The sequence below is a fragment of the Pleurodeles waltl genome, chromosome 11 (genome assembly GCF_031143425.1).
Source record: "Pleurodeles waltl isolate 20211129_DDA chromosome 11, aPleWal1.hap1.20221129, whole genome shotgun sequence".
NCBI classification, from domain to species: domain Eukaryota; kingdom Metazoa; phylum Chordata; class Amphibia; order Caudata; family Salamandridae; genus Pleurodeles; species Pleurodeles waltl.
The window spans coordinates 655,477,404-655,504,295 of NC_090450.1; positions in this window are offsets into that span (position 1 = coordinate 655,477,404).

Here is a 26,892-nt window from a genome sequence, read left to right on the forward strand (position 1 = left end):
TCTGATAGTGAGTTGCTTTGGGCCTCGCTGGAAGAATGTGGACATAACTGGTGAGGCATATAAAATGATGTACAATGGCAGACAAAATGGCTGGAATGGTAAGAGAAAAATTCAATGCATGTTTGATTTTTCCGGGCTCCTGTTTCCATTTCTCCCCAATCTTATTTCCAGGCCACAAATTGTATTTTCACCTGGTTATTCAACTATGTATGTAGTTTAACGCGCTGCCGAGTCTGGAACAGGGGAACCAGGTTCGAGTCCTGGCATATATCCACATCCTGTGGTTCTGGCAAATCACGCAACCTGCCTGTGCCTAAAAACACATAAAAAGTGAATCTGAGCTGGTGTAATGTAATCTGATACAAGTGTAAAGTGCCTTAAGACCCTTGGGCCAAGAGTGTGCCATATAAAAAATGCAAAGGCATAAAATACCAATAATTGCTCAGGGGCCTCGGTTGGGGTTGGTGTTTTCATACATTGAGTATGTATAAATGATGACGTAAAACACGTTGCTTCAAAGTGACATACATCTTCGCTGGGGATTTTAATTGAGTAAATGAAGGCCAAGCGGCACAGCCTAAAGTCAAGTTTTAAAACAAAAAAATAACTTTTGCACAATTTGCAGCAACACAACATGATTCTAAACGCAGCTTCTTAGATAATTAGCAGGCAGCCTTAGCATGGCAACACATTTCAAGAAAGGGGCCCAGAATAGGCCCTTTTTTATTAGGTAACAGGGAACGAACACTCTGACAGCAAAATGCTCATTTGCCTGAACACCAAAATATCTTGCACCGTACCTGGTTACACCGTACGATTATTACAGTACATCTTTGACAAGATAATTTTGCAGCTGCTTTCATTTATTTGCTTAGCATCTCAGACAAAAAAAACTATTTTAGTTTCATCAAAAGGAGTGATTAAGGTTTCTTTCTGTATTTCCTCAAAAATGTTTGTGTTGCCCCCTAAACTGTGTCTGTTCTGGGTAAATCATTGTAGGTGCCTGGCCATCTGGGAAAGGAACTGTGGGCTTGAATGGCAGCCTAATATGTGAATCGACAGACTGCTATACAGATTAAAGGTTTTGAACTTAGCAAGTGTTTGACTGGTAGCACTTGTAGTAGTGGCTCTTTGCTTCAAGCCCAAGTTGAGTCAGTCTACCTTAATTGGAGTTTTCATAACATTTTAGAGAAGGTTAATAAAAAACAAAATATTACCGGAGTTGATACTGTTGAGGACATCTGCAAGGACAAGAATGATGCAGTTTAGTACTGTTTGCATGGCCATGATTTCCCTCTGGTTGTGGGGATTAACTAATTCACATTTGGCCAAATATTTATTCAATGGTTGAGTATGATGATGACCACAAGATTGTAAATCAAGTTGAAAAGAGAAGAATTGTAGCACAAGTATTAAAGTGAATCAAACTGTAGCAGGCCATACTGACCCTTACCAGAAGACCTACGTTTTAGAGGGAGTGACACTTGATCATTTTCTCTGCATTGAGTGCATTTGATCTTATTGTCAATGAAGTTGCAAAGAAGGTCACCTGGAACTATCATGTCTAGAAAAAATTGCAAAGAAGAAGGGCCAGCTGAGTGGATGAAATCATTACGAGTAATTATTTTGTTAGTGAAATTGTCCATTAACCCAGTATCAGAATTCTGGAGAGGGAGTAACTGATGAGGAGAGGGTGCAGCATGCCTAATTTCATGTGGACTCGCAATAGCTCGTTGTATGATCAACTGAGCCAAACTTTATGGATCTAAAATATAATTAATTGCCTGACAGCTTGTTTTTAGGTTGAGCATAGCAGTGCACAAGCGCTGCTTTTCCAGACGAGTAGTTATCTATTTGGGCTGCTAACCATGCCCGCCTCACGCCCATCACGTTCACTCGTTTGTGGGTTTGCCGTTCAAAAATCCTTTGTTATCATTGGCAAATGCTTTACGTTTGTCCTTCCTTGGGGCAGTTTGGTTGCCACCTGGGCTATCGCCCTGTTGCATGGCTAATTGCACTTTTGCCTATATGTTAGGTTGCGGGTGAACTTCTTTTTCCTTTTCTGTGTTGGCTGTCAGCTTGCTTATTTGAAACTGTTTTACTTTTCATTTTCAATTTACATGGCAAGAAAAGTCCGGTTAGGAGCTTACAACGTCAATAGCTCTAACTCGAGCAACTGCGAGACCTATTGCATTGCAAATGCTTGTTTCTTTTTCTATCTTCCATAAAGAGAAAATATCGCCTATGGACAGCAGTCTCTGAAGAGAGAAAGAGATTGAGCTGATAGATAAAGAAAGTGTTATAGAAAAAGAAAAACGTTATAATAAAAAGGAAAAGGAGTTGTAAAGAAAAGATGAATACCGAAAAACAAGAATAGCCAAAAATATTACAAAAACCCTATCGAATGTAGGGGGAAGATAAGTCGCAGAGTTACAACAAGAGGCAAGAAAGACTGATAGGAAAAATAAAAGAGAAATTAACAGGAATCAGACATAAATAAACTTACCTGTGGTTGTCTTATTCCGAGGATGCCGGTGGGGAGAGAAGCTGAAGAGGCCTAGATATGTAGAGGGGAGAAGTTCTGTTGAATCAAAGAAGCAAAGACTCTACTTGATACAGTGAATACTATAAAACTTAAGAATTCCATCTTTACCATTGGACATTTACGCTCTGTTAAAGTTTTAAATAAATAAACAGAGAGTACTGCATCTAAAGTGAAACATGTAGAGATTAGTTTGATGCCAAGTGACACTCCTAAATGCAGAAGCAGTTACTTGCAATCTCCTTTTCGGTTCATGCTTTCTGGTATTTGTGCATTCTCAAACTTTGAGGTACTTGTAATGGGCTACATTGTGAGAAGCATGCTGGCATCTCACCTCAGTTTTACCCACAAAGTTCTGTCTATTGCATGCATAGCAACACAACAAGATGATGGTCAGAGTACTGAAACATTTCAAACACTCACCCCCAGACACAGATCTGGGTTAAATCCATCATTATTTTGCTCGCCATGCCACGCCACTGGATTCAAGCTAGCCTGGCTGATGAGGGTTGATACCTCAAAACCAGTCCTAGGATGCTTGTTTCCGGTCCAGGGAGGACCTGTCCTGACAGTTTGGGCACATCCCATGGAGAACAGGGTCAAGACCGATGTGCATATGGCTGGGTCCAAACTGGGATGGCATGGTGAGTAAAAGAGCAATGGATTTAACCCAGATCTGTGACTGGGGGTGTTTGAAAAGTTTCAGCACTCCGTCCATCCAATTTTTGTGTTGCTAAAGTCACCCTAAGAGGCCAGGGTATACACAAACATGGGTCCCTTTCTCACTGTGCCGTTGAATTTAAGCGTGCTGGCTGATGAGGGGTGATACCCGAAACCAGTCCTAGGATGCTTGCTTCCTGTCCAGGGAGGACCTGACCGGCAGTTTGGGTTGGACTGTTCCCATGGGGAGAAGGGTCAAGACTGGTTTTCATATGGCTGGATCCAATCTGGGGTAGCATGATGAGCAAAGGAATGTTGGATTTAACCCAGATCTGTGACTGGGGTGAGTGAAAGGTTTCAGCACTCTGTCCTCTTCTTTCTGTGTTACTATTGTTTGCGCTTCACACATAGAAATAGAAATATTTGGTCTTTTGCATGTGTCTGTACATGCACATTCTGATGTAATTTACTGCATGTTTTCTGCAATTTATACGCTGAGTGGATGTTCTGTAATTTTCAGTGCAAATGTCATGGTTGCAACTCTGAGTGAGTAATTTCATTCTCTACTTGCAGTGTTGCTTATTCCTATGGTCCTCCAAATTGCTGCATCATATGCTATCCTTAGATCCTGGGATTTGTCGTTCTTTTCTCCTGTCATCTGCCCCTGACCACATGGGCACTGCAAGGATACAAAAAAGTAGGTTTCCTGATGTTTTTAATCATTTTCTACTACATTCTTGCATTGCAATGCAGAGCTTCCTACTTTAGTAATGAAACAGAACATCCACTGCTTGTTGTATTATTTTATGCCATCATTTGCCGGATCCAGGGTAAAGCACAAAGGAAGGCATCTCGCTATTTACTTGGGCCACACCCAATCACATCTTCTTCACAAGATAATTACAAGCATTTGCAATGCAACGGGTCTCGCGTTTGCTCATGTTAGAGCTGATCGCGTTGTAAACTCCTAACCCGACTTTTCACCTATCGGGCAAAAGTGCATTTATGTACATAACCCGAAAAAGTGAAATTAATTATGTAAAGCGCTCGACTTCTGCCAAGCAAGATCACGCTCGTAAATGAGAGAAAAAGAAGTCCACGAGCCCGATGGAAAACAGAGAGCCTTGCATGTTTTCTGTACTTGGTCGCTGCGCTAGAGGAGGGCTAGCCACCGGAAAAGGCATGACGTATGCGTGCCTTCGACTAATGAAAGCAAGCAGATTTTATTAGGCAAGCCCACGAACCAATAAAAAACACTGACGTGACGTTGACAGGGCTCCGAGCCCTTTTCTAAACAGTAAAGCATCTCGTTGCGATACGCATGCGCGAGCGCATGCAACGCAGGCTCGACCCTAAAAAAAAACAACTCAATACGAATATGCAATAAATATGCTCATTTTTGGCCTGCCAGAGTATGTCAATGAGAAAATTGTGCACCATCTGTTGCCAAACTGCTCCAATTCATGTCCCTAGTCCTTTACATTCTCAAATAATGCTAGAAGTCCGACATAATTGGAATTTTTGCTTCCTGTCGTTTCTGTTATTTTATGAAAACACTTTCCTTCTGCACACCACCTAGACTTTATGAATACAGCTTTTTGTATGTACTCTGATTTATCTCGGGGCATAATTGTAACATAAGGGATTATCCCATAATACAATGTATGAACCAACAGTAGGAAACAAGAATCTGCTAAAACCGCTCCTGTGTCGATTTGAAAACGCAGTCAATAGGGAGTAAAGCTTAAAATTCACGCTTTAGTTTCGATGAGCAAACATAATAAAGATTTGTTTTACAGTTAATTTTTTACAACTGGCGTTCAGATGTTTGTATTCTAATCAAATTTGAGTGATATTCGTCTGAATCGGAGTAATCATTTTATCTGGAGAAGAAAACGACAGTATTTGACAAATAAAAAAAGGGACAACACAATTAAGCTCCCCAAATTAATGTATAACGGTGAACAATAACTTTTGTCTCATGGTTTCAAATTTCACAACAGTGATAGATGAAACTAATCTTGAAGCAATGCAACTTTTGATCAAATGCAATGCAGGCAGTCATATTTTCGTATGTGAATTAACTATTAGAAAAGTGCGTACTTCACCAAATGAAATGGGGGACAACTAACACCACACTCTTTGGATTTTTTAATAGCAGACCATCTAAACACAAAATTAGGCTTCACATAGAAGGCAGGTGTTGGAAATGTGGTTTCTGGTTGAGGAGGGAGAAATCAAGCTCAAACAGAAACAGAAACAATTCTCGTAAGGGTGAAACACAAGCAAACTCCAGTTAACCCTCTGGTTCCTTGGTACAGAAAAACCTATCCTAGAGGCAATATGTCAATTATTTGTGCAACACTCCAAATAGTAATGAAGTAAAAACACAACACAACAAGAATCCCACGCAATGTTTTAAAAAAAAAGTAAAATGCAATAAATTATTCAAGACAAAAAAGACAAAAATCAAATCCGTAGAAGCAGAGATATGCAATTTAAATATGTTTAATAAAAATAGTGCACAGAAACACAAAGCTCCAGCTGTGGTTATCGGCCTACGCTGGACTGGAACAAAATCACAGGTTCAGCCTGACCATGGTGCAGTACTGGACAGATACAGGGATCAAGTAAAGCCAGCTGAACAAAAGTACCTTAAGTCCTGGATTGCAGAGAGTTGCAATATCCTGTGTCAAGGATACGTCATGCAGCAGAGGTTCGAAGGAACAAGGGGTGGCGATACAGAGCCCTGCTTGGTCGTTAAGGATGCAGTTGATAAAGGACCTGTGGTGCAAAGTCCTGCGTCGCTCATTTGCGCTTCCAAAGAAGCTGTGGTGTTGTGATGCAAAATCTTGCGTTGTCATCAAGAATTCCATCGGTGCACGTCTTGCATTGAGAATACCTACATTGAAGATGCCTCACGCAATGGCAGTTCCAAGGAGACTATGGGCTGCGATGAGGGATCCAGTGTTGGGGATGCATTGCACTGTGGTTGTTATGATGCATCTGAAAAAGATGTGATGTGCTGTATCGGTTCTGCTTCACAGCACCGCAGCTGGGCTGACAGAGCATCCCCAGGCCCACTTCCAAGGGTCCAGGACTGAGGTGTCACCACTTGGGGAGTAAGACTTACTGTAGCTGCAGTCCAGGTGCTGGGTTCAAGGTTGTTGGAGCCTTCTCGGTCCCTGAGACTTTGATTAGGAGACCCCCCACCAAGCCCTTGGACTCACTCACCCTCGTGGTCCTGTTGTTCAAGATGCCGGTCCAGTCCTTCACTCATGCAGCAGGGCAGCAGGGCAACAGGGCAAGAGAGTAGCGTACTTCTTGCAGAGCGGCACAGCAGTCCTTCTGAGTTCTTCCACAGGTCCAGAGATATAGTGAAGGGTTGGGTCTGAGCATGCAATATTTATATCTGGTACCTACTTTGAAGTAGGAGAAGGTACTGTAAAATTTCCTTTGACATCCTTGATATTTCCTACCTCCCTTGTCCTAGCTCCAAGCTGGCTATTTGAACAATGCAGTGATGACAATTTCTTTGTGTGACAGCAGAGCACAGAGAATTCAGTTGCAAGTGGGGCTGTGCCTAGCTCTTCCCCCATCCTTCCAGTTGATAGCCCATCCAGGGACACCTAGGGCCATATTTACAAGCCCCCTGCAGCACAGCAACACTGCCGGAGCATCACTTTTGTGATGCTCCAGCAGCACAGTGTGCCCGCATATATTTACAAGGCCACGTAAAGCAACCTTGTAAATACGACCCCCTTTCACGCACAGCTCTGCGTGAAAGGGGTGTTCCATGGCTGTTGCTGTGGGTGTTTGTAAAACCTGGGAATGAGTCAGATTTCCACCCCACCCCAGGGGTGGCATAAAAGTGGCGCAACATGGCATTTTGCAGCATACATAGAAGGAGGAAAACATCATTAATTATTGTTTATGTGCAGGAAGGTGTCCATTCCTGCACATAAACAATCCTCCCTGCAATGCAGGCATCCTTACACCATGGTGCAAGGGTGACTGCATTGGTGCTAGGCTGCCAAGTGTGCGCCAGTGCAGATGAAATTACAAGGATGCGTCATCTTTCTGAAAATATAACGCATCCCTGCTTTTTCTAAATGGCATAGCGTGGCACAGCAGTCTGGCTGGCGACACCACTCTGTATCATTTTCTTATAAATATGGGCACTAATTCCTCTATTGTGTGGCTATCTGGGAGGTATAAACAAAGTCCAACTACCAAATACATCCAGTCGTGTGACCCTAGAACATGGTGCAGACACCAAACACTTTTACATTTTCAAAATTGTACTCAGAATCTGATTTACCATCAACGAACATTCTTAATTACAACTTCTTTGACACCAAACACACATTTTTTGCCTGTGCCCATTCAAACGTTACCACTTAATAAATATAGTAAGGCAACCCAATATGCTATGTAGAAGGTTTGCCTCACAGTAGTGAAAAAATAATCTGGGAGTTTTTCACTACCAGAACATTTAAAACCTAAAAGTACATGTCCAACTTTTTAAACACACTGTACCCTGCCCTACGGGCTGTTTAGCGCCTTCCCCAGGTCCATAGGACATATATTAAAAAGGAAGGTTTGGGCCTGGCAAGAAGTTTATCTTACCAGGTCGAAATGGCAGCTTAAAACTGCACATACAGACTGCAATGGCAGTCCTGAGACATGCTTGTGAGGCAACTTAAGTGGGTGGCACAATAAGTGTGATTGAATTGATTTACATTTCCTGGTACATGGAGTACCACTTTACTAGGTACTTATAAGTACATTGATATACCAATTGGGTGTAAGCCAATTTTACCATCTTTCAAGGAGTGAGCATAAGCACTTTGGCATCTGTTAGCAGACTCAGAGAAGGAAAACTGAGGCCAGCAAAAACAGGAGGCTGAAAGGCAGGATGCTGGGAGAACCTATGCCAAGGATGTCAGGTCTAACATTTGTCCCTCTCAGCTGAAAGCAGAGAGAACTACCCACCCTCATGGGAGTTATTGTTGCTAAGGCAGACCATCAGCATTGATGTGGTCAGTTCCAAGGTGATGCTACACCGTTAAGTGCATTCTCTGAAGGGAGATCTACAGAGAAGTCTTGGTTTCTCACCACTCCTCTTCATTAGCCATCTGTGGGGTCTGTGGTCTGTTTGAGGTTGGAAGTGACTCCAAACAGGTATGGTCTCAAATTCGTCAGTGCCCAGACCACTTCAAAAGCTTCCCTCTCTGTTGCAGTCCACCTCTGTTCCCGGGTAAGCAAACTCCTGTTGATGAATGCTACTGTTTTGTTTGAAAATCGCCCTCTTTGAAGGGTCACCCCAAACCTTTTGCCATTCCCTTTCCCTTTTTCCAACATAAGTTTTGTTGGCTTTAGGACTCTGTGAACTTTATCACAGCTAACCAGTGCTAAAGTACCTGTGTTCTCCCCTAAACAACATAGTAACATTGATGTATACACAATTGGCACATTCAATTGACTTGTAACTCTCTTGTAAAGTGGTATGCCATATACCTAGGGCCTGTAAAGTTAAATTCTACTAATGAGCCTGCATCACTTATTATGCCACCCACACAAGTAGCCTTTCTAATCTGTCTAAGGCCTACCACTGCAAGGTCTGTGTGTGCAGTTTACTGCCACTTGGACTTGGCATTTAAAACTACTTGTCAAGCCCTAAATAACCCTTTTATTACACATGTCATCCCTAAGGTACGGTCTAGGTAACCCCAAGGGCAAGGTGCTGTGCAAATAAAAGGTAGGACATGTACTTTTAAGTTGTACGTGTCCTGGTAACGACAGCCCAATTCAAGTTCAAGGTCTACTCCTCTCCTAGGCTAGCATTGGAAATGCCTTTATACATTTTTAAGCTGTAATTCCTGTTTAGACAGGTGTAACTGGATCATGTTTAATATCTTTGGAATGATAATGATATATCTGCTTTAATGGTAAAGTTGGATTTAACATTACTATTTTAGAAATGCCATTTCTAGACGGTGGCCATTTCTCTGCTCATACTGCTCGGTGTGCCTTGCAGCCTGACTCTAACACTGGGTTGGGTGACAAATACACTTTGTGCATTGCCTCTACATAGCCACAAACACAGGAGCGGTGGGTGGCTGTGACAGAGAACTCATCTACATCCATCTGCATTCTGATAGCTCTTACTGGGCAGGACGAGGGAGGGGGGGATAAATCTTACACACGAATAGGGGCTGCCTGTCCCTAATCACAGGGCTGATTATTCCCTACAGATAGTCTGGAGCCAGGGCTTGGAAGAAAGTGCCTCTGTACACTTCAAAGAAAGACCCTTCTTTGAAGTCACCCCAACTTCAAAGGCACCTGGTATAAGTACTGGGCCATGGACCCTACCAAGACAGTACACTACTGGACCTGTGAAGAACTCTTCTAGGAGTAAGGACTGCTGTGCTACAAGGATTGCCACTCTGCTGGACTGCTTCCCTGGAATGACTGCTTACTGCTTTAATGAGCTGCTCTACTGCCTTCTGCTCTATGCCCTGCTGAGAACAAGAACTGGACCCCTCCCACCTGAACTCAGAGTGACTCAAAGGGCTTGCTGAAACCTGCACTTGGACTCTGTCTTCTGTGAGTCCTGCTCAGCCAAGTGGAATAATCCACCCTGACCTTTGGAAGTGAGTATCTGTGCATCTCTCATCAACACCAAAGCATCGCTCCTGTCGTTGAGGATGAGAACTTCACTTTGCTGCGTGGCTCAAGATCGAAGCATCAATACCAGCTCTGGTGCATTGCCTTTCCATCGCCAGGTGCATGGCTCAATGGCAACGCATTGCTTCATCACAAAGGGGTTGACACTGCACATCAAGGAACTTGCATCAACAAATGTGAGGCTCATTGACAATGCATCCTCTGGCTGCTCGAATCTGAACTGACGCATTGCCTTCGCAGTGCTCCTTGACGTCAATGCTACCCTCCATCCAAGGCACTTTCTCAGCGGGGTCCTGCGTGTGTATTGTAACTGGCCTGCCTTTCATCCCAGTCGGCCTGAACTTTGGATTTACACTGGGCTAACATGACCTCAAGTAACCTCTAAGCAATATTGACTTCTTCTAGGAGGCTGGCCTGGTTTGTACTGGGTACTTACACCTTATACTAAGTCCAGTTATCTCTTTTTAGTGAAGTAGTAGTGTTCTAGCAGCTTAGGCTGATAGAGGTAGCTGTAGCAGAGCAGCTTAGGCTGAACTAGGAGACATGCAAAGCTCATGAAATACCACTTATAGTTACACAGTACTTGTACACAAGTAAAGACAATACTCAGTGTTACCAAAAATAAAGGTATTTATTTGGGTGATGCAGTACCAAAAATATTTTAGAGACAATACTCCTTCTGGAGGTAAGTATTATACACAATATATACACTAGACACCAAAATTAGATAAGTAATTAGTCATAGGAGTGCAAACAATAGGAAATACTATAGAATGCAATTGGTGAAAATAGGTCTAGGGACAACACAAACCATATACTAAGAAAGTGGAATGCGAATCACAAATTCCCCCCAGAGTGTAGTGTGTGCAGAATCGCTGGGAGAGTAAGAATACAGTAAAGGTAAGTAATTTACCCCAACCCAGAGCCCAGAAAAGCGGGAGTAAAGTAATGCAAGTTTCCTTACGACACACTACTCCTTGTGATTGGGATATTGCAGCAACCAACCAGGTCTGCAAACAACAATTGCTGGATTCCTGGACCTGACGACCCGCAAAAGAAGGGAACCAAGTCCAGAAGTTGAAAGAAGTTCCAGGAAAGACAGGAGCCCCTGCTAACCCAGAACAGGGTGCAAAAGAAGAGTCCCCTGTTAGTCGAAGACTTTTGGAATGCACCCTACGAAGGTGCCAGCGGGTTCCTGCATGATGCAAAAGATGTCCCACGACGTGAAGAAGGATGCAGATGTGATTTCGTGTTAGAAGTCGCCAACAAGCCTTGGACACGACAAATATGCGTTTTGTCTCAAAATGGCGTTGGCTGGACCCAACAGGGACCTGGGGCCTCAACTCTGTGTGAGAAGGAAGAGGGGGCTCTCAATAAAGTAGAGAGCCTTCAGGATGCCAGGCAGCACAAACGGGAGTCCCAGGACATGGGTACAAAGGAGGTGCAAAATGTAGTTGATACAGCACAAGAAAGGAAGATCCCACGCCGCTGGAGAACAACTCAGCGAGCTGAGCATCACAGGATTAAGTGCTGGGGACCTGGGCCAGGCTGTGCACGAAGTAATTTTGCAAATAGTGCACAGAGGCCTCAGGAGGTGAAGAAGACGCAGTACACAGGGGTACCGTCGCTCTCGGGGAAGGGAAGGTCTTACCTCCTCCGAATTGCATCAGCAGGACCTCAGGACAGTCTATGTTGATGGGGTCCACAATCTGTGGCCTTAGGAGCATGCTCGTTGCTGAGAGTGGAGTCCAAGGGCACTGGTCGTTGTCTTAGAAGGTGCCTGCGTGAGCAGGGAACTGACTCTGTCACCTCACGGGAGATTTCTTCGGTCCTTCTGGTGCAGGATGAAGACAGGGAGTCCTCAGAGCGTGCAGACTGTGGAAACGGTTGCAGTTGCTGGCTGGAGCTGGAGCTGAAGTTGCAGAGGAAAAGTATCCCTTGTGGATGGATACTTTGTTGCTGTTACAGTGGTTCCTGGAGCAGGCACCTAACCATCAGCAATTGAAGGTTCGACATATAGGTGACTTATACGTTACTTAAGTGCAGTGAAAATGGCTGTGAAATAATGTGTGAGTTATTTCACGCAGGCTGCAATGGCAGGCTTGTGCAAGGGTTGGTCTGAGCTCCCTATGGGTGGCAAAAGAAATGCTGCAGCCCACATGGATCTCCTAGAACCCCAATGCTCTGGGTACCTATCCGGTGTGCCAATTGAAATTGGTAAATGAAGTCACTAGACTACAGTGACAAATTTAAAAGCAGAGAGAGCATAAGCACTGCGGTTCTGGTTAGCAGAGCCTCAGTGACACAGTCAAGCACTATTGACAACACACACATTAGGCCACAAACTATGAGCACTGGGGCCCTGACCAGCAGGATCCCAGTGAGACAGGCAAAACACACTGACATATAGGGTTTCCACTATGAGCACTGGGGTTCTGGCTGTCAGGACTACAGTGACACAGTAAAAACACACTGACACACACTCACAACAGGCCAAAAGTGGGGGTAACCATGCTAGAAAGAGGCTACTTTCTCACACTTCTGAGCACAACTTGTCATTTATTCTTCTAAAATTCATAACTCCACTTCTACATATTGGATTTTTGTTGTTTTAATCTTGTTTGTTTCTCAAAATTATAATCTAGTTTTCTAACCCTGTGTGGCCTATTTTGTTTTCATTGTGTTACTGTGTGTGTGTGTTCCACAATTGAGTTCCACAAATGCTTTACACATTGCATTGCACTCTGACTCCAGCAAAGGATCCATTACCTTCAGGATAGCATTTAAGGTCCAAAACCCACTCCCACAGAGGCCACTATCGGGGACATGGTCCAGTCTAGTTGGGTCTGGTGAGCTGGAAACAGGAAAGACTTCTGGAACTTCTTGTATCACACAGGAGGTCATCCAACTGACCCTTGAAGTCACCTTTGGGTGACCTAGGTTTAAGGCATGCAGGTACAGTCTTCATTTGGGTATCAGACAGCAACGCAGTCCTTCTTCTGAATGTTCACAGGTCCAGCAGTGTTCTGATTTTAGATTCTAGGGATGCCACTTTTATTCCCAGTGCCTGCCTGTGGTTTGGGGACACCCCTTTGTCTGACTCTAAAACTGGTTCTGGCCAGTTCTTCCCTTTCCCTTGGCTCTAGCCAGCCTAGTGAAACAAAAGGCAGTCAGGTCCAGATGTGAACCGCATATGCCAGCTCTGCATTAGCATTAAAGGGAGTTATAATGTAACCCAGTGCTTTTATATGGGAAAGCCAGCAGCTACAATGAAAAACTAATTTTGAGGTTTTTCACTGCCAGGACATGTAAAACGTAACTACATATGTCCTTCATTTTAAATGCCATGCTACTGTATAGGCATTTGGACCTACCCTAGTGGTGACATAAGTATTAAAAGGAAGGGTTAGGCCTGGCAAGAGGTTTATTTGGCAAGTTGAAATGAAAGTTTAAAACTGAACTACAGGTGCATCAGCAGGCCCGAGGAATGCTTTTAGCTCTTCTTTAGTGGGTGGCACAATGAGTGCTGCAGCCCACTTGTAACATTTAATTTACTGGCCCTACATACCTAAAGGACAATTTACTTGAACTAATAAGTAAATAAAATGTGCCAATTAGTTGGATGACAATTTTAACATGTTTAAAAGGGAAAGTACACGCCTTGTACCACTGATTAGCAGGAGCACAGAGTCATATAGCCAACAAAAAGAGGTTTGCAAACATACGGTAGAGAAGGCACAAAATCTGGGGGAATACTTTACAAAAGATGGTAATTTCCAACAATACAGTGCTTTGAGAGGCCATTATATTAAGCCACTTGTAACAAATGTAACTTTTAACGAGTGTTGACCAGCCCTTATCTTTTCAGCAGCTACATACTTCTGGATTTGTCTAGCTGTTGCCAATTACATTACGCAGGCAAGGACAATTATAGTAGATGTTTGATTAGCCTTTTGCTGTTGGATATTATATAGTTGATGCTGATTTATCACCTATTGATGGGTACAAAATATTAAGTATGTTTTGGTCTTTTAGGGATTTTAGATACTGTAACATACGGCAATTTTCTAATTATCAGATTTCATCGTCTCCTTTATGGTTGTAATTTAAACCGAATAACATTTCTTTTGACTCATTGATTGATTAACAGAGTCTGCCAATTCCTGTCACACGGTACCTTCTTCACTACACTGAGGGTAAATGAAGGGTAGCCATGTAGTTCCTTGTGATGATCTAAAGCAAAGGCAACCAAAAAGTACATACTCTTTAGTGTGGTCTGCCATCTGGAAGCTCATTCTGATTCCTAGTGACTGCAGGATCATGTAGCCGAAGAAAAATGGCAAGGACCATGATATGATTTATGTGTTTGCTTTGTTAATATGAGTCAGGTGTATGTGGTTGTGGTCTTGTTTCCTTATACTTCCCAGTGAGTGTTTCCCATAGTAAAGGATTACATTTCTGCTTCGGCTGAGGACATCTTTGCATGTTGGTATAGAACAGAACTCTGGCTTATTAGTAATTGTAACGTTACAGTTGTAAATGTATTTTTATTTCAATCCTGCTTCTCGAGTAAAGGTTTGGAGAAGATTTCTACCTAGATTGGTGGATATCATTCAGATGGAAATTTCTGCCCATGAGCAGGTGGCAATCTATGTATGCAGCGATCTCCTGAAGTAGATTTTCATTTGTAAACCAGGCCCTACACATTTCAATGTGATATGTTGAAAGTTAGACAATGCTGTCTGCACAGGGATGCAGCAAGTGGGTGTTCTAATAAGCTCAAACGTGCTAGTGATGAGCTGGCCATCTTGCCAACTTCTCAGAGCACAGGCTCAATTATGTCACCTTATCTTTTGACAGCCTGGTGCTAGCTAGAAGTCCGTAATACTGAATTATGTGACAGAAAGCTCTATGGTTTCTCCCTATCACAGTGCCAGGCATCATGTTATCATTCCCTCCAATCCCTCCTTCACTCTTATCCATCTCCTGGCAACTCCCACCTCTGATGCCTCTTTGCCCTCTCCATGCCTCACTCACTGAAAAATATTCCTTCTGCTTCTCTTGTTTTGTCGTTTGCCCTATGTTCATGGTTTCTTTCTCCATGCCTCACACTCTCCTCGTTCTTTGTAGCCGCTTATTCCACCATCCTACGTGCAGGCAATTCCACTTCTCCGTATGCCTTCACTTTCTGTCTTCTCTCTCCACTCTTCTTCCATGACTGCTATCTCCTTGCAGTTCTACTCTATCATTGCATATTAATTTCCTCCATATCTATCCCTTGTCTCCCATCTAACTTGCAGGTATTTCCCTCCTCTCTCAGGATGCCTGCTGACCCTCAACCTACAAGCTACTCTTTCACCTCTCCCTGCCTGACCTGGAAGAAATAAATGCTATGTTTGAATAGGTTAGGGATGGAAGTCAATATGGTAAAACATTAAAATATGTTTTTTGAGTGGGAAAATAAGAGGAACCGCATTGACTTCTACACTTTAGCTAACACGCTACATAGCTGATATCTTCACGTATTTACAGTGATTAGAAATGTTAAAATGGTGAAAGTAAATACTATAAAATTATTAGTATTATTATTATTATTATTATTATTATTATTTGTGCAGACAGCTCACCAAAGCAGCAACCGACGGTGCCACGCAGGCATGTCTGGCGAGGTCCATTTGTTAACAAAGCAAAAGTGCACATAAACAAACAATTTAAAGTTCTGAAAAAGATGTGTTAGCATTTTTTTTTAATCCCGCCCTTTCTATGTTGTTGAAACTATTTGAAAGAAAACTCACCTTTTGCAAGTGATAACAAATGGCAGTTCTACAAGAACAAGGATATATCTGTGTGTGGCTCATATTAAGGTTGTTTCTTATTTATTGGCAGCAATAAATCTGAAAGATACACATCGCTTAATCTCTAATGAGGAACTAGATACAGGCACAAACACATGATTGCATGACATAAATATGTTAATACCAATGGCGCTACCGATATTTGCCATAAGGTATGCAAATAACATAACTCATACTGGAATTATATTTTTGACTTGTACATATTTCACTTGTTTTAAAAAAATAATATTTTGATGCTAAGTATGACGTTTTAGCAACCGTAATACTCATACCCCTTAATATTTTAGTAGGAGGCCGTGTTTTTAAAGGACACTGCCTGAATGTAATATAGGAGATGGCAAATAAATATTTGTTTATGATTCACTAAAATGCTTAAGTTGAATTCTCCTGCATTAAATTACCTGAACTGATGTAAAGCAGATCACATGCCATTTTGCGTTTTAAAATAAAATTTGATGGCATTCCCACAGGTTTTAAAATGTTATATGATTATGCATTTGTTTTCATAGTTACTTTTGGATTAAGACCCACATCAGTGCTGATGAAATTTTATTTATGGGTTATCACGAAAGAGTGCTGAAATAATATTTGGCGCTTAGGGATAGAGCGACATTATGAGTCATTATACTTAAAAATTGTCCCTACTTTGCTTTTAAATTACCAGCAGACTGCATTATTAAAAGGTGTGATTCACACTGGTGATGTGCTAGGTAATTTTATTCATACAACTGGATCCCCATATTATCCAGAAAAATATTATTTCAGCACTTCTTCGGGGTTCATTTAACCACGAGGTTGAGTCCCCCCAGGTGGTATTGTCTTACCCTGGTGGGGATAGGTGGCCAAATGATGAAGCATGACACTATAATATGTGTGATACTACCTATTCCGTAAGGAGGAGCTCCTGAGATAGGTCCACAATATACGTTTATCACAACCATGTGTCATTTTGACAGGATCACAGAAAAGAGTGGTTCCATCACATGTTGAACTGTCACATGTAGTTCTTTTCTTTGGCTTCCCCCATACTTTTTATGTACACGGTTTTTGATTTTGGGAGGCAGTATGTTGGCTATAACCTTCCTTGTCTCTCCCTCTCTGTAATAAACCTTCTCAGATTCGCCTGAGTTCACTATTCAACAGAGATTAAAATGTATTTAACAGCAGAAACCAGACAAAAAGAGAAGAACACTTGTCTGCACATAACCTCCACTATGATGTGACTACGGTGGAGTATCTTTGAATGTTTACCAGCTGTTCATTTGCAGTAGAGAGATGCTCCTAATTACGGAGAATTGAGCATTTGTCTTGAACTAGCATGCTACTTCATTCGCATGTTATGAACCAATGGCATTCTGGTGAGAAGCCTGAGCAGTCTGATTTGTGGGACACAAAGGGATCAGTTTTCTGCATCCCCATGAAGACCTGGACTAGATACTGAGGACACTTTGAAGAGGAACACTCTGTGACAACTGAGTGTTTACTTCAGGGTATCTACAGGTGACAGTATTGGTTGCTTTTAAATGAGCAGAACATTCAAAAGGTATACCTTCTCAAATAAATTGGTGTAAGTGTCATCACCAAGGATATTTTAAAATGAACTGTTAATTATTTTTACAAGTAAAATGACACACTAGGCTGTTGTGGCACTTGCTTGCAGCCAGCTATACTGTGAGCTAAGGCATATAGAAGAAAACATTTTTTTTTCTTCAGGTCCCCTTTTAAAATAAATGAAAGGATTTGTAGGAAAGTCTGCTCAAATACAAGGGGGTATTTTTCAATTTGCACTTTCAATACACACATTGGGCCTGCCAGGACTTAATTTTCAGTCTTTCTAGAACTTGCCTATTTGCAAAAACGTATGCTTGGAAACCTGCTCCAACCTCATGACTCGGGGCATTCCTATTGGGATCCTATTCCCCATGCCCATTCATAAAGGTGAACTTCACACAGGTGGATTGGGATACTCTGTGAAAATGCACACTTTTTATTAATATTTTCGCCTCTGGGGAAATCCCTTCCACTATCCCCCAACCAAATACATGTCTGCTCCATTCTCCCTCCTGCCCTAGTAAGCGATGTACACCATCCCCTGTCTATAGGTAAAAATCCAACCCTTTGCTGGGTGGAAAGGGAAAGGAGAAGTGTTTTGAAAGACACAATCTTATTTGTTTGTGGCCTTGTTGTCCAAACACGTGAATGGGTTCACACTTCCAGTAATCCCTTTTGTGAATTCTTGGCAGGCATAAAACAGACAACTCATACAACTATTAAATTTAGGTTTACTACATATTTGACCATTGTGATTAGTGACCAACCAATCTAGATGCGAGAAGTGATAATCTATGAAGACAGTTGTACTAGGCTAAATGATTCATGCATTTATGCATGCATTTATGAAAAAGTACATGAGGACGGAAACAAAATACAGCCCCCTTCCAGATTGGAAATGAGGAACTGACACAGCAAACATTTATGTCCTCTCACATTTATTGAAGGGCAATTAGATTATCATGCCCAGCATGTGGTACTTTGTGATTATGCTTTAGTTTAAACACATTCTTACTGTTATTTAATTTTTAATTTTGGCCATTAGTTTATATTCTAATTGTTTAAATTTGGATTGTCAATGACTATATCCACTGTTGTACCTGACATCATTGGTGTTGTTTCCCCAACCTTTTGCCTTCCAGCTGCCTGTTTTTGCTGACTTCGTTTTTGCTGGATTTAGGACTCTGCACACTTTGCCACTGCTAACCAGCGCTGAAGTGCTTGTGCTCTCTCCTTAAACAAGGCAAATTGGCTTAAATCTAATTAGCACATTTAATGAACTTATAGGTCCCTAGGAAGGTGGTACTCCATGTACCCAAGGCCTGTAAATTAAACACTACCAGTGGGCCTGCATCACTTATTGTGCCACCCACTTAAATAGCCCAGTAAATATGTCTCACGACTGTCATTGGAGCCTGTGTATGCAGTTTTAAAGTGCCAATTCGACCTGGCTAGATAAATGTCTTGCCAGGTCGAAACCTTCCTTTTTAATACATATAAGTCACCCCAACTGTAGGCCCTAACCAACCCATAGAGCAGGATGTTGTGTTTTTAAGTAGTTGGACTTGTACCTTTACATTTTAAATGTCCTGGTAGTGAAACCCCCCCATTAATTCATTTTTCACTACTCTTAACCCACCTCTCCGTTAGGATAACATTGGATTCCCTTATTACATTTATTAACTCCTAATTTTTGATTAGGAACAGGTGAATAATTTGTGTTTGAGAAATTGTACTTGAAAGTCTGTTTGAATGGTAATTTCAGATTTTAAGTTACAATTTAGAAAAAGGCACCTGGGTCCACACAAAGGATTCTGGGGGGGATCACCAATGTTGGACAGGGTCCTCACCACAAGGAGACAGGAGATAACAAAAAAAGGTGGAGTCCTCTAAAGGTTCCTAAAGTAGTTCCACAAGGCAGGATTCCCAATCGTCACCTGAACAGATGAAAAGTAATGTCTTTGACCATAAGCCCTCGGGAAAGTTCACCCCGAGGTGCTATGAATGCCAACAGGATGGGCACTTCAAGGGTGATGCCATGTGTTCCAGGCAGGCACAGCCACCTACTGCTGGGCAGACACCGGGGATGGCTAGTGTAGTTCTTGGGAGGAGATTGTCTGTGTGATTATGAGGGTAGTACAGAGATTACCCAAGTTGGTGACTGAGAGATGATGCCAAGAGCCGATATACCTAGCAGTACTAAGAAATACAAGCAGGGGTTCAGCACCAATAGCAGAGGATGGTGGCTCTGAGAGACACAGGAGCTAGCATTACAACTGTCCAGTGTCATCTGGTGTCCTCCAAGCAGGTAATCCCTAATGTAGTCCACCAGGTTGTAGTATCTGACAACCATCAAAGTCACTATCCAGTTGCTCTGGTTCCCTTTGAGTGTGGATCATTGAGGGTAGCTGAGAGTCCATCCATGCCTGAAGATTTTCTGCTTGGTAATGACCTGGAGCACACCATCTGGAAAGAGTTGAAGCTCTTCTTCCACAGTGATATGTTGTGGTGCCTGAGTGTCTATGCCTGAACGCAATACACGGTCCATGGCAGCTCAAAAGGTAGCCAGGAGGATCTGGAGCCTAGCAGAATGGCCCAAACACCTGCCAAAAAGAGAAAGGGTAAGGGGTGCAAAAAATCCACACCTGAAACTCCCTTGTCCTGAGAGGTGGCAGAGCCTGGGGGCAAAGCACCGGAACCAACAGGGGAGGACATGGCTGCCCTGGGAAACCCACATACACTGACCAATTAGCAGTAGGAACGAGGTCCCACCAGGGACAAGTTATGCTGAGTGCAGATGGAGTGCCCTATTCTGTAGGGCCCATGGCAGCAAGCTAGCAATGATCATTTGATTTAGTGGGAGAATGGTCTCCTGTATAGCAAGTCTAAGGTTCCTGAGTCTAGTGCAACCCATGTATTGGCTTCCACCCAGTGCTATTGAGATTTCTTACTGGAGCTGGCTCATGATGTTCTGCTGGCGGGTCATCTAGGGCAGGACAAGTCCTTTGGCAGGCTTGTCACCCTCTTCTATTGGCACTGCAGGAAAATGTCCTGAGATGCATTCTGCTAGTCATAACTCAGCGGCCAGGTCAGTGGGAAGTTAGAAAGAAGGCTCCCGAAGAGGCGCGCGAGCCGCCAGCTAAGATGGCTGCCTGATATCGGAACTCCGTGCATCGTCAGACGTATTTTCCTCGCTGGAGCATTTTTTTCTTCATTTTTAATGGCACTTTGATCCTATTCGCTGTTGGATGTTTTGGTGAGCATTTTTTATGTTTTAAGAGCCTCCTAGCTTATTTTTTGACTTTTAAAATATGTTTTTACATTTCTCCTCATGAAAGCGGCCATCTTGAATAATTATTGCTCACCAACACGATGTGCTTATTTATTTGTTCTTTGAATCTTTGATGGCTTCGCTTGCAGTTTTTGCGCAAACCATGTAATTTATTTTTGCTGTCTCATCAACATATATTTGGAGTTCCTGCATCACTCGTTTCCTTATTGAAGGCTTCTATTTTTATATGGGCAAACTAAAGAAAAGAAAATCTCTGTCCCATCAGCTCTCCTCAACTGACAAACTTTTGCAGTTTTTACAATTGAATACTTATGCTGCAGTGTCTTCTTCTTCCATGTCAAAGATGTCTTCCTCATCTTCTTCTTCACCTAAAGTCTCTCCGAATATTTCTACAACTACTCATAAAAGGGTCAAACAAGACCCACCTTCACCAGTAAAATCTCCCCCACCAATCTCTCTTGAACTTGTGCTTGATGAAATACGTGCATTGCATCCTTTTATCGAAGAAACTAATTCTCAGATACAAAATCTTGATACTAAGTGGTCCCAAATGGAAGTGAGAGTGTCTGTTTTGGAGCAAAGAGTCAGCGACGTGCAAGATGAAACACAAAAAAATACTAGTTTGGAGATGGAAGTGGCAACTTTGAAGACACTTGCTGAGGATTTGGAAAACAGAAACAGATGCAATAATCTTCACCTTTATGGATTACTGGAGGGCCTTGAAGGGAGTGACCCAATTTCATTTTTTGCTTCATTCCTTCCACAGTTAGTGGACCTACCATCTTCTACAGTATTGAACATCCAAAGGGCACACCGCATTGGTCATCATCCTCCACATTCCTCCATATCTAAACCAAGAGGCGTGATAATTTTATTTCTTTAAGTTACTGATCTATTGAAAGTTCTTAATGCTGCAAAAGCCAAAAAACAAATCTCTTGGCAAGGAAGTAAAATCTTCATCTCACAAGATGTGTCCAAAGCTACAGCAAACAGAAGGAAACATTTTTTGGATCTTCGTTCACAGCTTCGTGACTTGGGAGCTCGCTTTGGATTATTCCATCCGTGTTTGTTCAAAGTGAAATAAAAATAAGACCACTTCTTATACCTCTCCTGCAGCTCTTCGCGATTTTCTAAGATTACACTCTACCAACCCTATGGAAACGGCTGGTCCTTCTACACGTTGACTATATGTGTTTCTTAATCTATTCTGCCCTTGTTCATTACTATTATGATACAATTGATTCTATAAATCTTTATTCTTGTTTGTATCATTTGTCCGTTGATGCGTTCCGTTTCCTTGCTGTGCCGTCTTCAGTCTGTGCTATCACCACCCCTCTCCCATTGCCCATTCATCTCAGGTAGGTTCTTGCAGTCGTCTTTATTTGACATGTCCTGTCTCTTCTTTTTTCATGAATATTTTCCATCTTTTTTCTTGTTGTTTCCCCTTTACTCTTCTCTCTCTTTGTTTTTCTTGTTTTCCTGTCCTCTATATGTATTTTCAGTTATTTATGGTACAAAACCTTTCGTGTATATATATGGTTATGTAGCGTAAAAATTCAGAGTTATTTCTTGGAATGTCAAAGGATTTATTAACCCAATAAAAAGACAGAGAATTTTATCCCATTTAGATAAATATAATCCAGACTTGGCTCTTTTACAAGAGGCCCATCTGACGGATTCTGAAGCACTGAAACTTAAAAGAGGTTGGTTGGGCAATGTTTTTACTTCTCCTACATCTACAAAGAAAAATGGTGTAATTGTGCTCTGCCATAAAAAATTATCAGTTAATGTTATTTCGCAGGACTCAGTTTCCGACGGTAGATGGCTTTTTGTGAAGCTAAGTATTAATGGGATTATAATGACTATTGGTAATATTTATGGTCCTAATCACTCAGATTATCTTTTTTGGCCTAACATTACTAAACAATGTTTGCATTATAATGATGATTTTTTTCTTCTTGGAGGGGATTGCAATCAAGTTATTGATCCTTTTATAGATAGGCAATCTGTAATTAAATTTTCTCCTTATAAAATGGATAAACAATTTGAGGCATTTCTCTCACAATGTAATTTAATTGATTCATGGAGAACCTGTAATCCTGATATTAGGGATTTCTCGTTTTATTCTCCACCACATGACTCCTTATCTAGACTTGACCATATTTTTGTTTCAAAATCACTATGCCAAAATCGTATTAATTCCTCCACTGAACCTATGGTAATATCTGATAATTCTCCAGTCATCACAGATTTTGATTTGCTCCCGGTGCATCCCAAATCCAAAAGGTGATGATTTAATAATTCTTTGTTGCTTGATTCAAAATTTTCCACATCCTTTGTTGCATTTGCAGAGGAATTTTTCCGATTTAATGATGACTCTCATGTTTCCCCACAATTGTTTTGGGACTCATTTAAGACTGCAGCTTGTGGACATATAATTAATTTTGTCTCTAATAAAAAGAAAACTTTTAATGCATATCATCAAACTGTACTTCTCAAGATTAAACGATTAAAGCAAAACTGCAACTAAACAAAATCTCGATGGATAATGCCTCCTCTTTTCTTCCACGTAGTAGCGCCCACTATTATGGAGGTCGAAATAGATCGGGGAAACTTCTGGCTAATTATTTAAAAGTACGAAAGCAACACCACACAGTGAAGTCTATAGTTACTGATACTGGTGAGTCCCTTTTTAAAGATGATGGTATCTTAGCTGAATTTGTTCATTATTACCAGACATTTTATACTCCTGAGTCAGTCCCGACCTTCTTACAGATTGATGATTATTTAAAGAACATTCCAAACCCTAATAAGACACTAGTTGATGTTTCTTCACTTGCAGTAGATATTTCTTCGTCAGAAATTTTTAAAGCCCTTCAGTCTCTAAAAAAAAGGTAAAACGCCTGGTCCGGATGGATTTACAGTAGAATTGTTTCTACATTTTTCTGACATTTTATTTCCCAAACCTTTACAGCTTTTTCAATTCTTCACGAGTTCTGGATGTACAGGGGGAACATTTCAAGAAGCTTTGATTTGTTTAATTCCAAAGGGAGGTAAGGATCATACTTTCTGTAAAAATTATAGGCTAATTTCTCTCCTTAATACAGATTATAAAATATTTGCTGAGTTGTTAGCCTTACGTATTGATCCCCTTTTATCAGTGCTGATAATTAAGGAACAAACTGGTTTTGTCAAAGGTAGACTTGCTTCTGACAACTCTAGAACATTCTTCAATGTACTCAGCAAAGTTCCAGCTCTTTCGTACTCCTTAGCAGCAATTTCCATAGAGGCTGAGAAAGCGTTTGTTTGGTTAGACTGATCTTTTCTATTAAAAGCTTTAGCCTGGCATGGTTTAGGGCCTCATTTCATTTAATTTATCTCTTTGCTTTATCAATCCCCAATGGCATCGATATTGGTGAATGGAAAATTGTCCAGATACTTTGTATTACGTCGAGGTGTTCGTCAAGGGTGTCAGCTCTCTCCACTCCTATTTATTGTAGCTCTAGAGCCCTTTCTATCCTGCGTTAGAAATAACATTAAAATTGAGGGTTTCCAATATGGTGAGAAACACTTTAAATTAACGGCATATGCAGATGATATACTTTTATATATCTCAAACCCTGAACTCTTGATTCCATCTCTACTTTGGGAAATTGAAGATTTTTCTTTGATTTCAGGTTATAAGATAAATTCGGATAAAACTGAAATCCTTCCTCTAACAAAATTTTGTTTTAGATCATCGTTCCATCTTACTGGCTTTCATTGGAATTCTTCCAAGATCAAATATTTAGGAATCTGGTTCACCTCCTCCATTAAAAAGTCGATTGAAGTAAATATATCTGATGCTTTAGAGAAGGTTGATAGATCCCTTTTGTTATGGAATGCCTTTATTTTTATCTTGGTGGGGTTGCCTTGACTCTATCAAAATGATGATTTCTCCTAACATTTTGTATATCCTATGCATGATTCAGATTCCTCTACCTTACTTTTTTTAAACAACTGGACTTCAGATTGTCTAAATTCCTTTGGAACAATAGGAAATCTAGAATTTCTCTTAGTCACCTTTGTCATTCTAAGCAGGAAGGGGGGAGCTAATTTTCCGGATTTCAGACTGTATCACAAATCCTTTTGTTTGCGTCAAGCTTCTAGATGGATCTCCTTGTCAAGCCCTCTGTTTACTCCCTTATGGTTGGATATTGAATGGTCTTTTCTTATACCTTTTTCTCCTTGTGAGGTGGTATCCTTTTCTTATAATATTTCGCGAATCTCCTTCCCGCTTCTTAAACATACTTGTGCTCTTCTGCGTTCTCATTATTTACCTTCAACTGTCACTTATTCCTCTTTTCTGAATTCCCTTATTTGGCATAATCGTCTCATCACTATCAATAAAAAAAACTTTATTTTGGAAATCCCGGAGACAAAGAAATATAACGTGGGTCAAAGATTTATTTTCCAATGATACTCCACTTTCTTTTTCACAATTCCAACTTCTATTTCATTGTACCAATTCATTTATGACTAAATATCTTCTTCTTGTTAATGTTATTCTTGATGTACTTTTTTCCTTGCCTTCCCTTTCTTCTTCTTTGGAATTACCCATTTCTTTGTCCTCCTTTCTTACCTCATTTCCTAAGGCATCAAATATTTATAAACTTTTTCATTCTCCTGTTTTGACACGACCTAAATCTAAAATTGAATCTCAATGGGAATTGGATTTGGGATGTACCTGGACTGTTCCCTTCTGGAATAAGATATGGCATCGATTTTATAAGATATCTAGATCAGCTTCTACCACACAGTCACTTTTCTTTCTTTATCACAGACTTTATTTTACCCCTTCTACTATAGTTACATTTTCTGTATCCTCAACTTCGAACTGTTGGTCCTGCGTTAACCCAAAGGGAGACCTCATGCATATCCTATTTGAATGTCCACCTGCTGTCTCTTTCTGGAGAAAAGTTTGGCGTCAGCTTACCTCCATTTTTCATTTACAATCCACATTATCTCCTTCAGTGCTTTTTCTAGGTAGCCTCTCTGCTGACATTGTTTCAGATGATGATAATTTAAGGATGTTGGATCTTATGTTAGCTTTAGCCTTTCAGCAAATTAATCTTAATTGTCAAAAATCATCCAACATTTCCTATAAGGCTTGGTGGTATAATGTTTGCCACTACCATAGACTAGATATTGCTTTTACCTCTTTATGCTGCCCCTCCATAAATAGAGACCGGTATCTGAGAATTTTAAACCACCATAAATTATTTGTTTTTCTCTGTTCTTGATTACATTTAATTTTAGCTCAACTTTATGCTTTACTGAATATCACTGTTTTTAGCTTTTTAATACCCATTGTATCTTTCCTATTTTCATTGGTCTTGTTCTATTTTTTTTTTATTGTTTTCCCTCTTATTACACTTTAAAATGTTAAACAGCTATTATAATTCCTTTCAAAATTATATCACTATCATTGTGACAGATATCTTGTATTGTTATTATGAGACCCATATGTATTTTGATTTTAATAAAGCTGATTAACCTTAAAAAAAAAAAAAAGAAAAGAAAGAAGGTCCCGCTTGTTGTCCTTCCAGTCATTGCCACCTACTTTGAGACGATGGACATTGACATTGTTGGGCTTCTGGACCCCAGAAAGCCCAGGTTCATCCTGGTCTTGGTGGGCCATGCCACCTGATACCCATAAGATATTCCTTTGAGGACAGTGTCTGAACCCACAGTGGCTAAGGCAGTGACAGGGGTTATTTCCCCTTGTGGGGTAACCAACAGTGGTAATATCTGACCATTGTACCAACTTCATGTCAGCGCATGTGAAGTCCATGTGGGGCAAGTGTGGGGTAACCTACAAATTCTCTATCAAAAGGGCTTGTTGAGAGATTCAACAACACCCTTCGAGGTATGATCATGGGCCTATCAGAGCCCTTGAAGTGAGATGGAAGATGAACTTCCTCTTGTCAGGCTTGTTGTTTGTGTACAGAGAGGTACCACAGAAGGGGGCTACATTCAGCCCCTGTGAAATTCTATATGAGCACCCTTTCAGAGGGCCTTTCAGCCTGGTGAAGGAATGATGAGAAAAAGCTCCCAAGAAAGCCCCTCAAGATGTGGTCAGCTTCATGCTGGTCCTCCGCATTCAGATGAAGCATGTGTTGAAAATGGAAGCCAGCCATGAGGTTATGAAACAGTGGTTCAAACAGAAGCCCGCTCTTGTGTTTCAGCCTGGCCAAATAGTGTGGATGATGGAGCCTGTGGAGCCCAGGACCCCTACAAGACTAATGGTCTGGGACCTATGA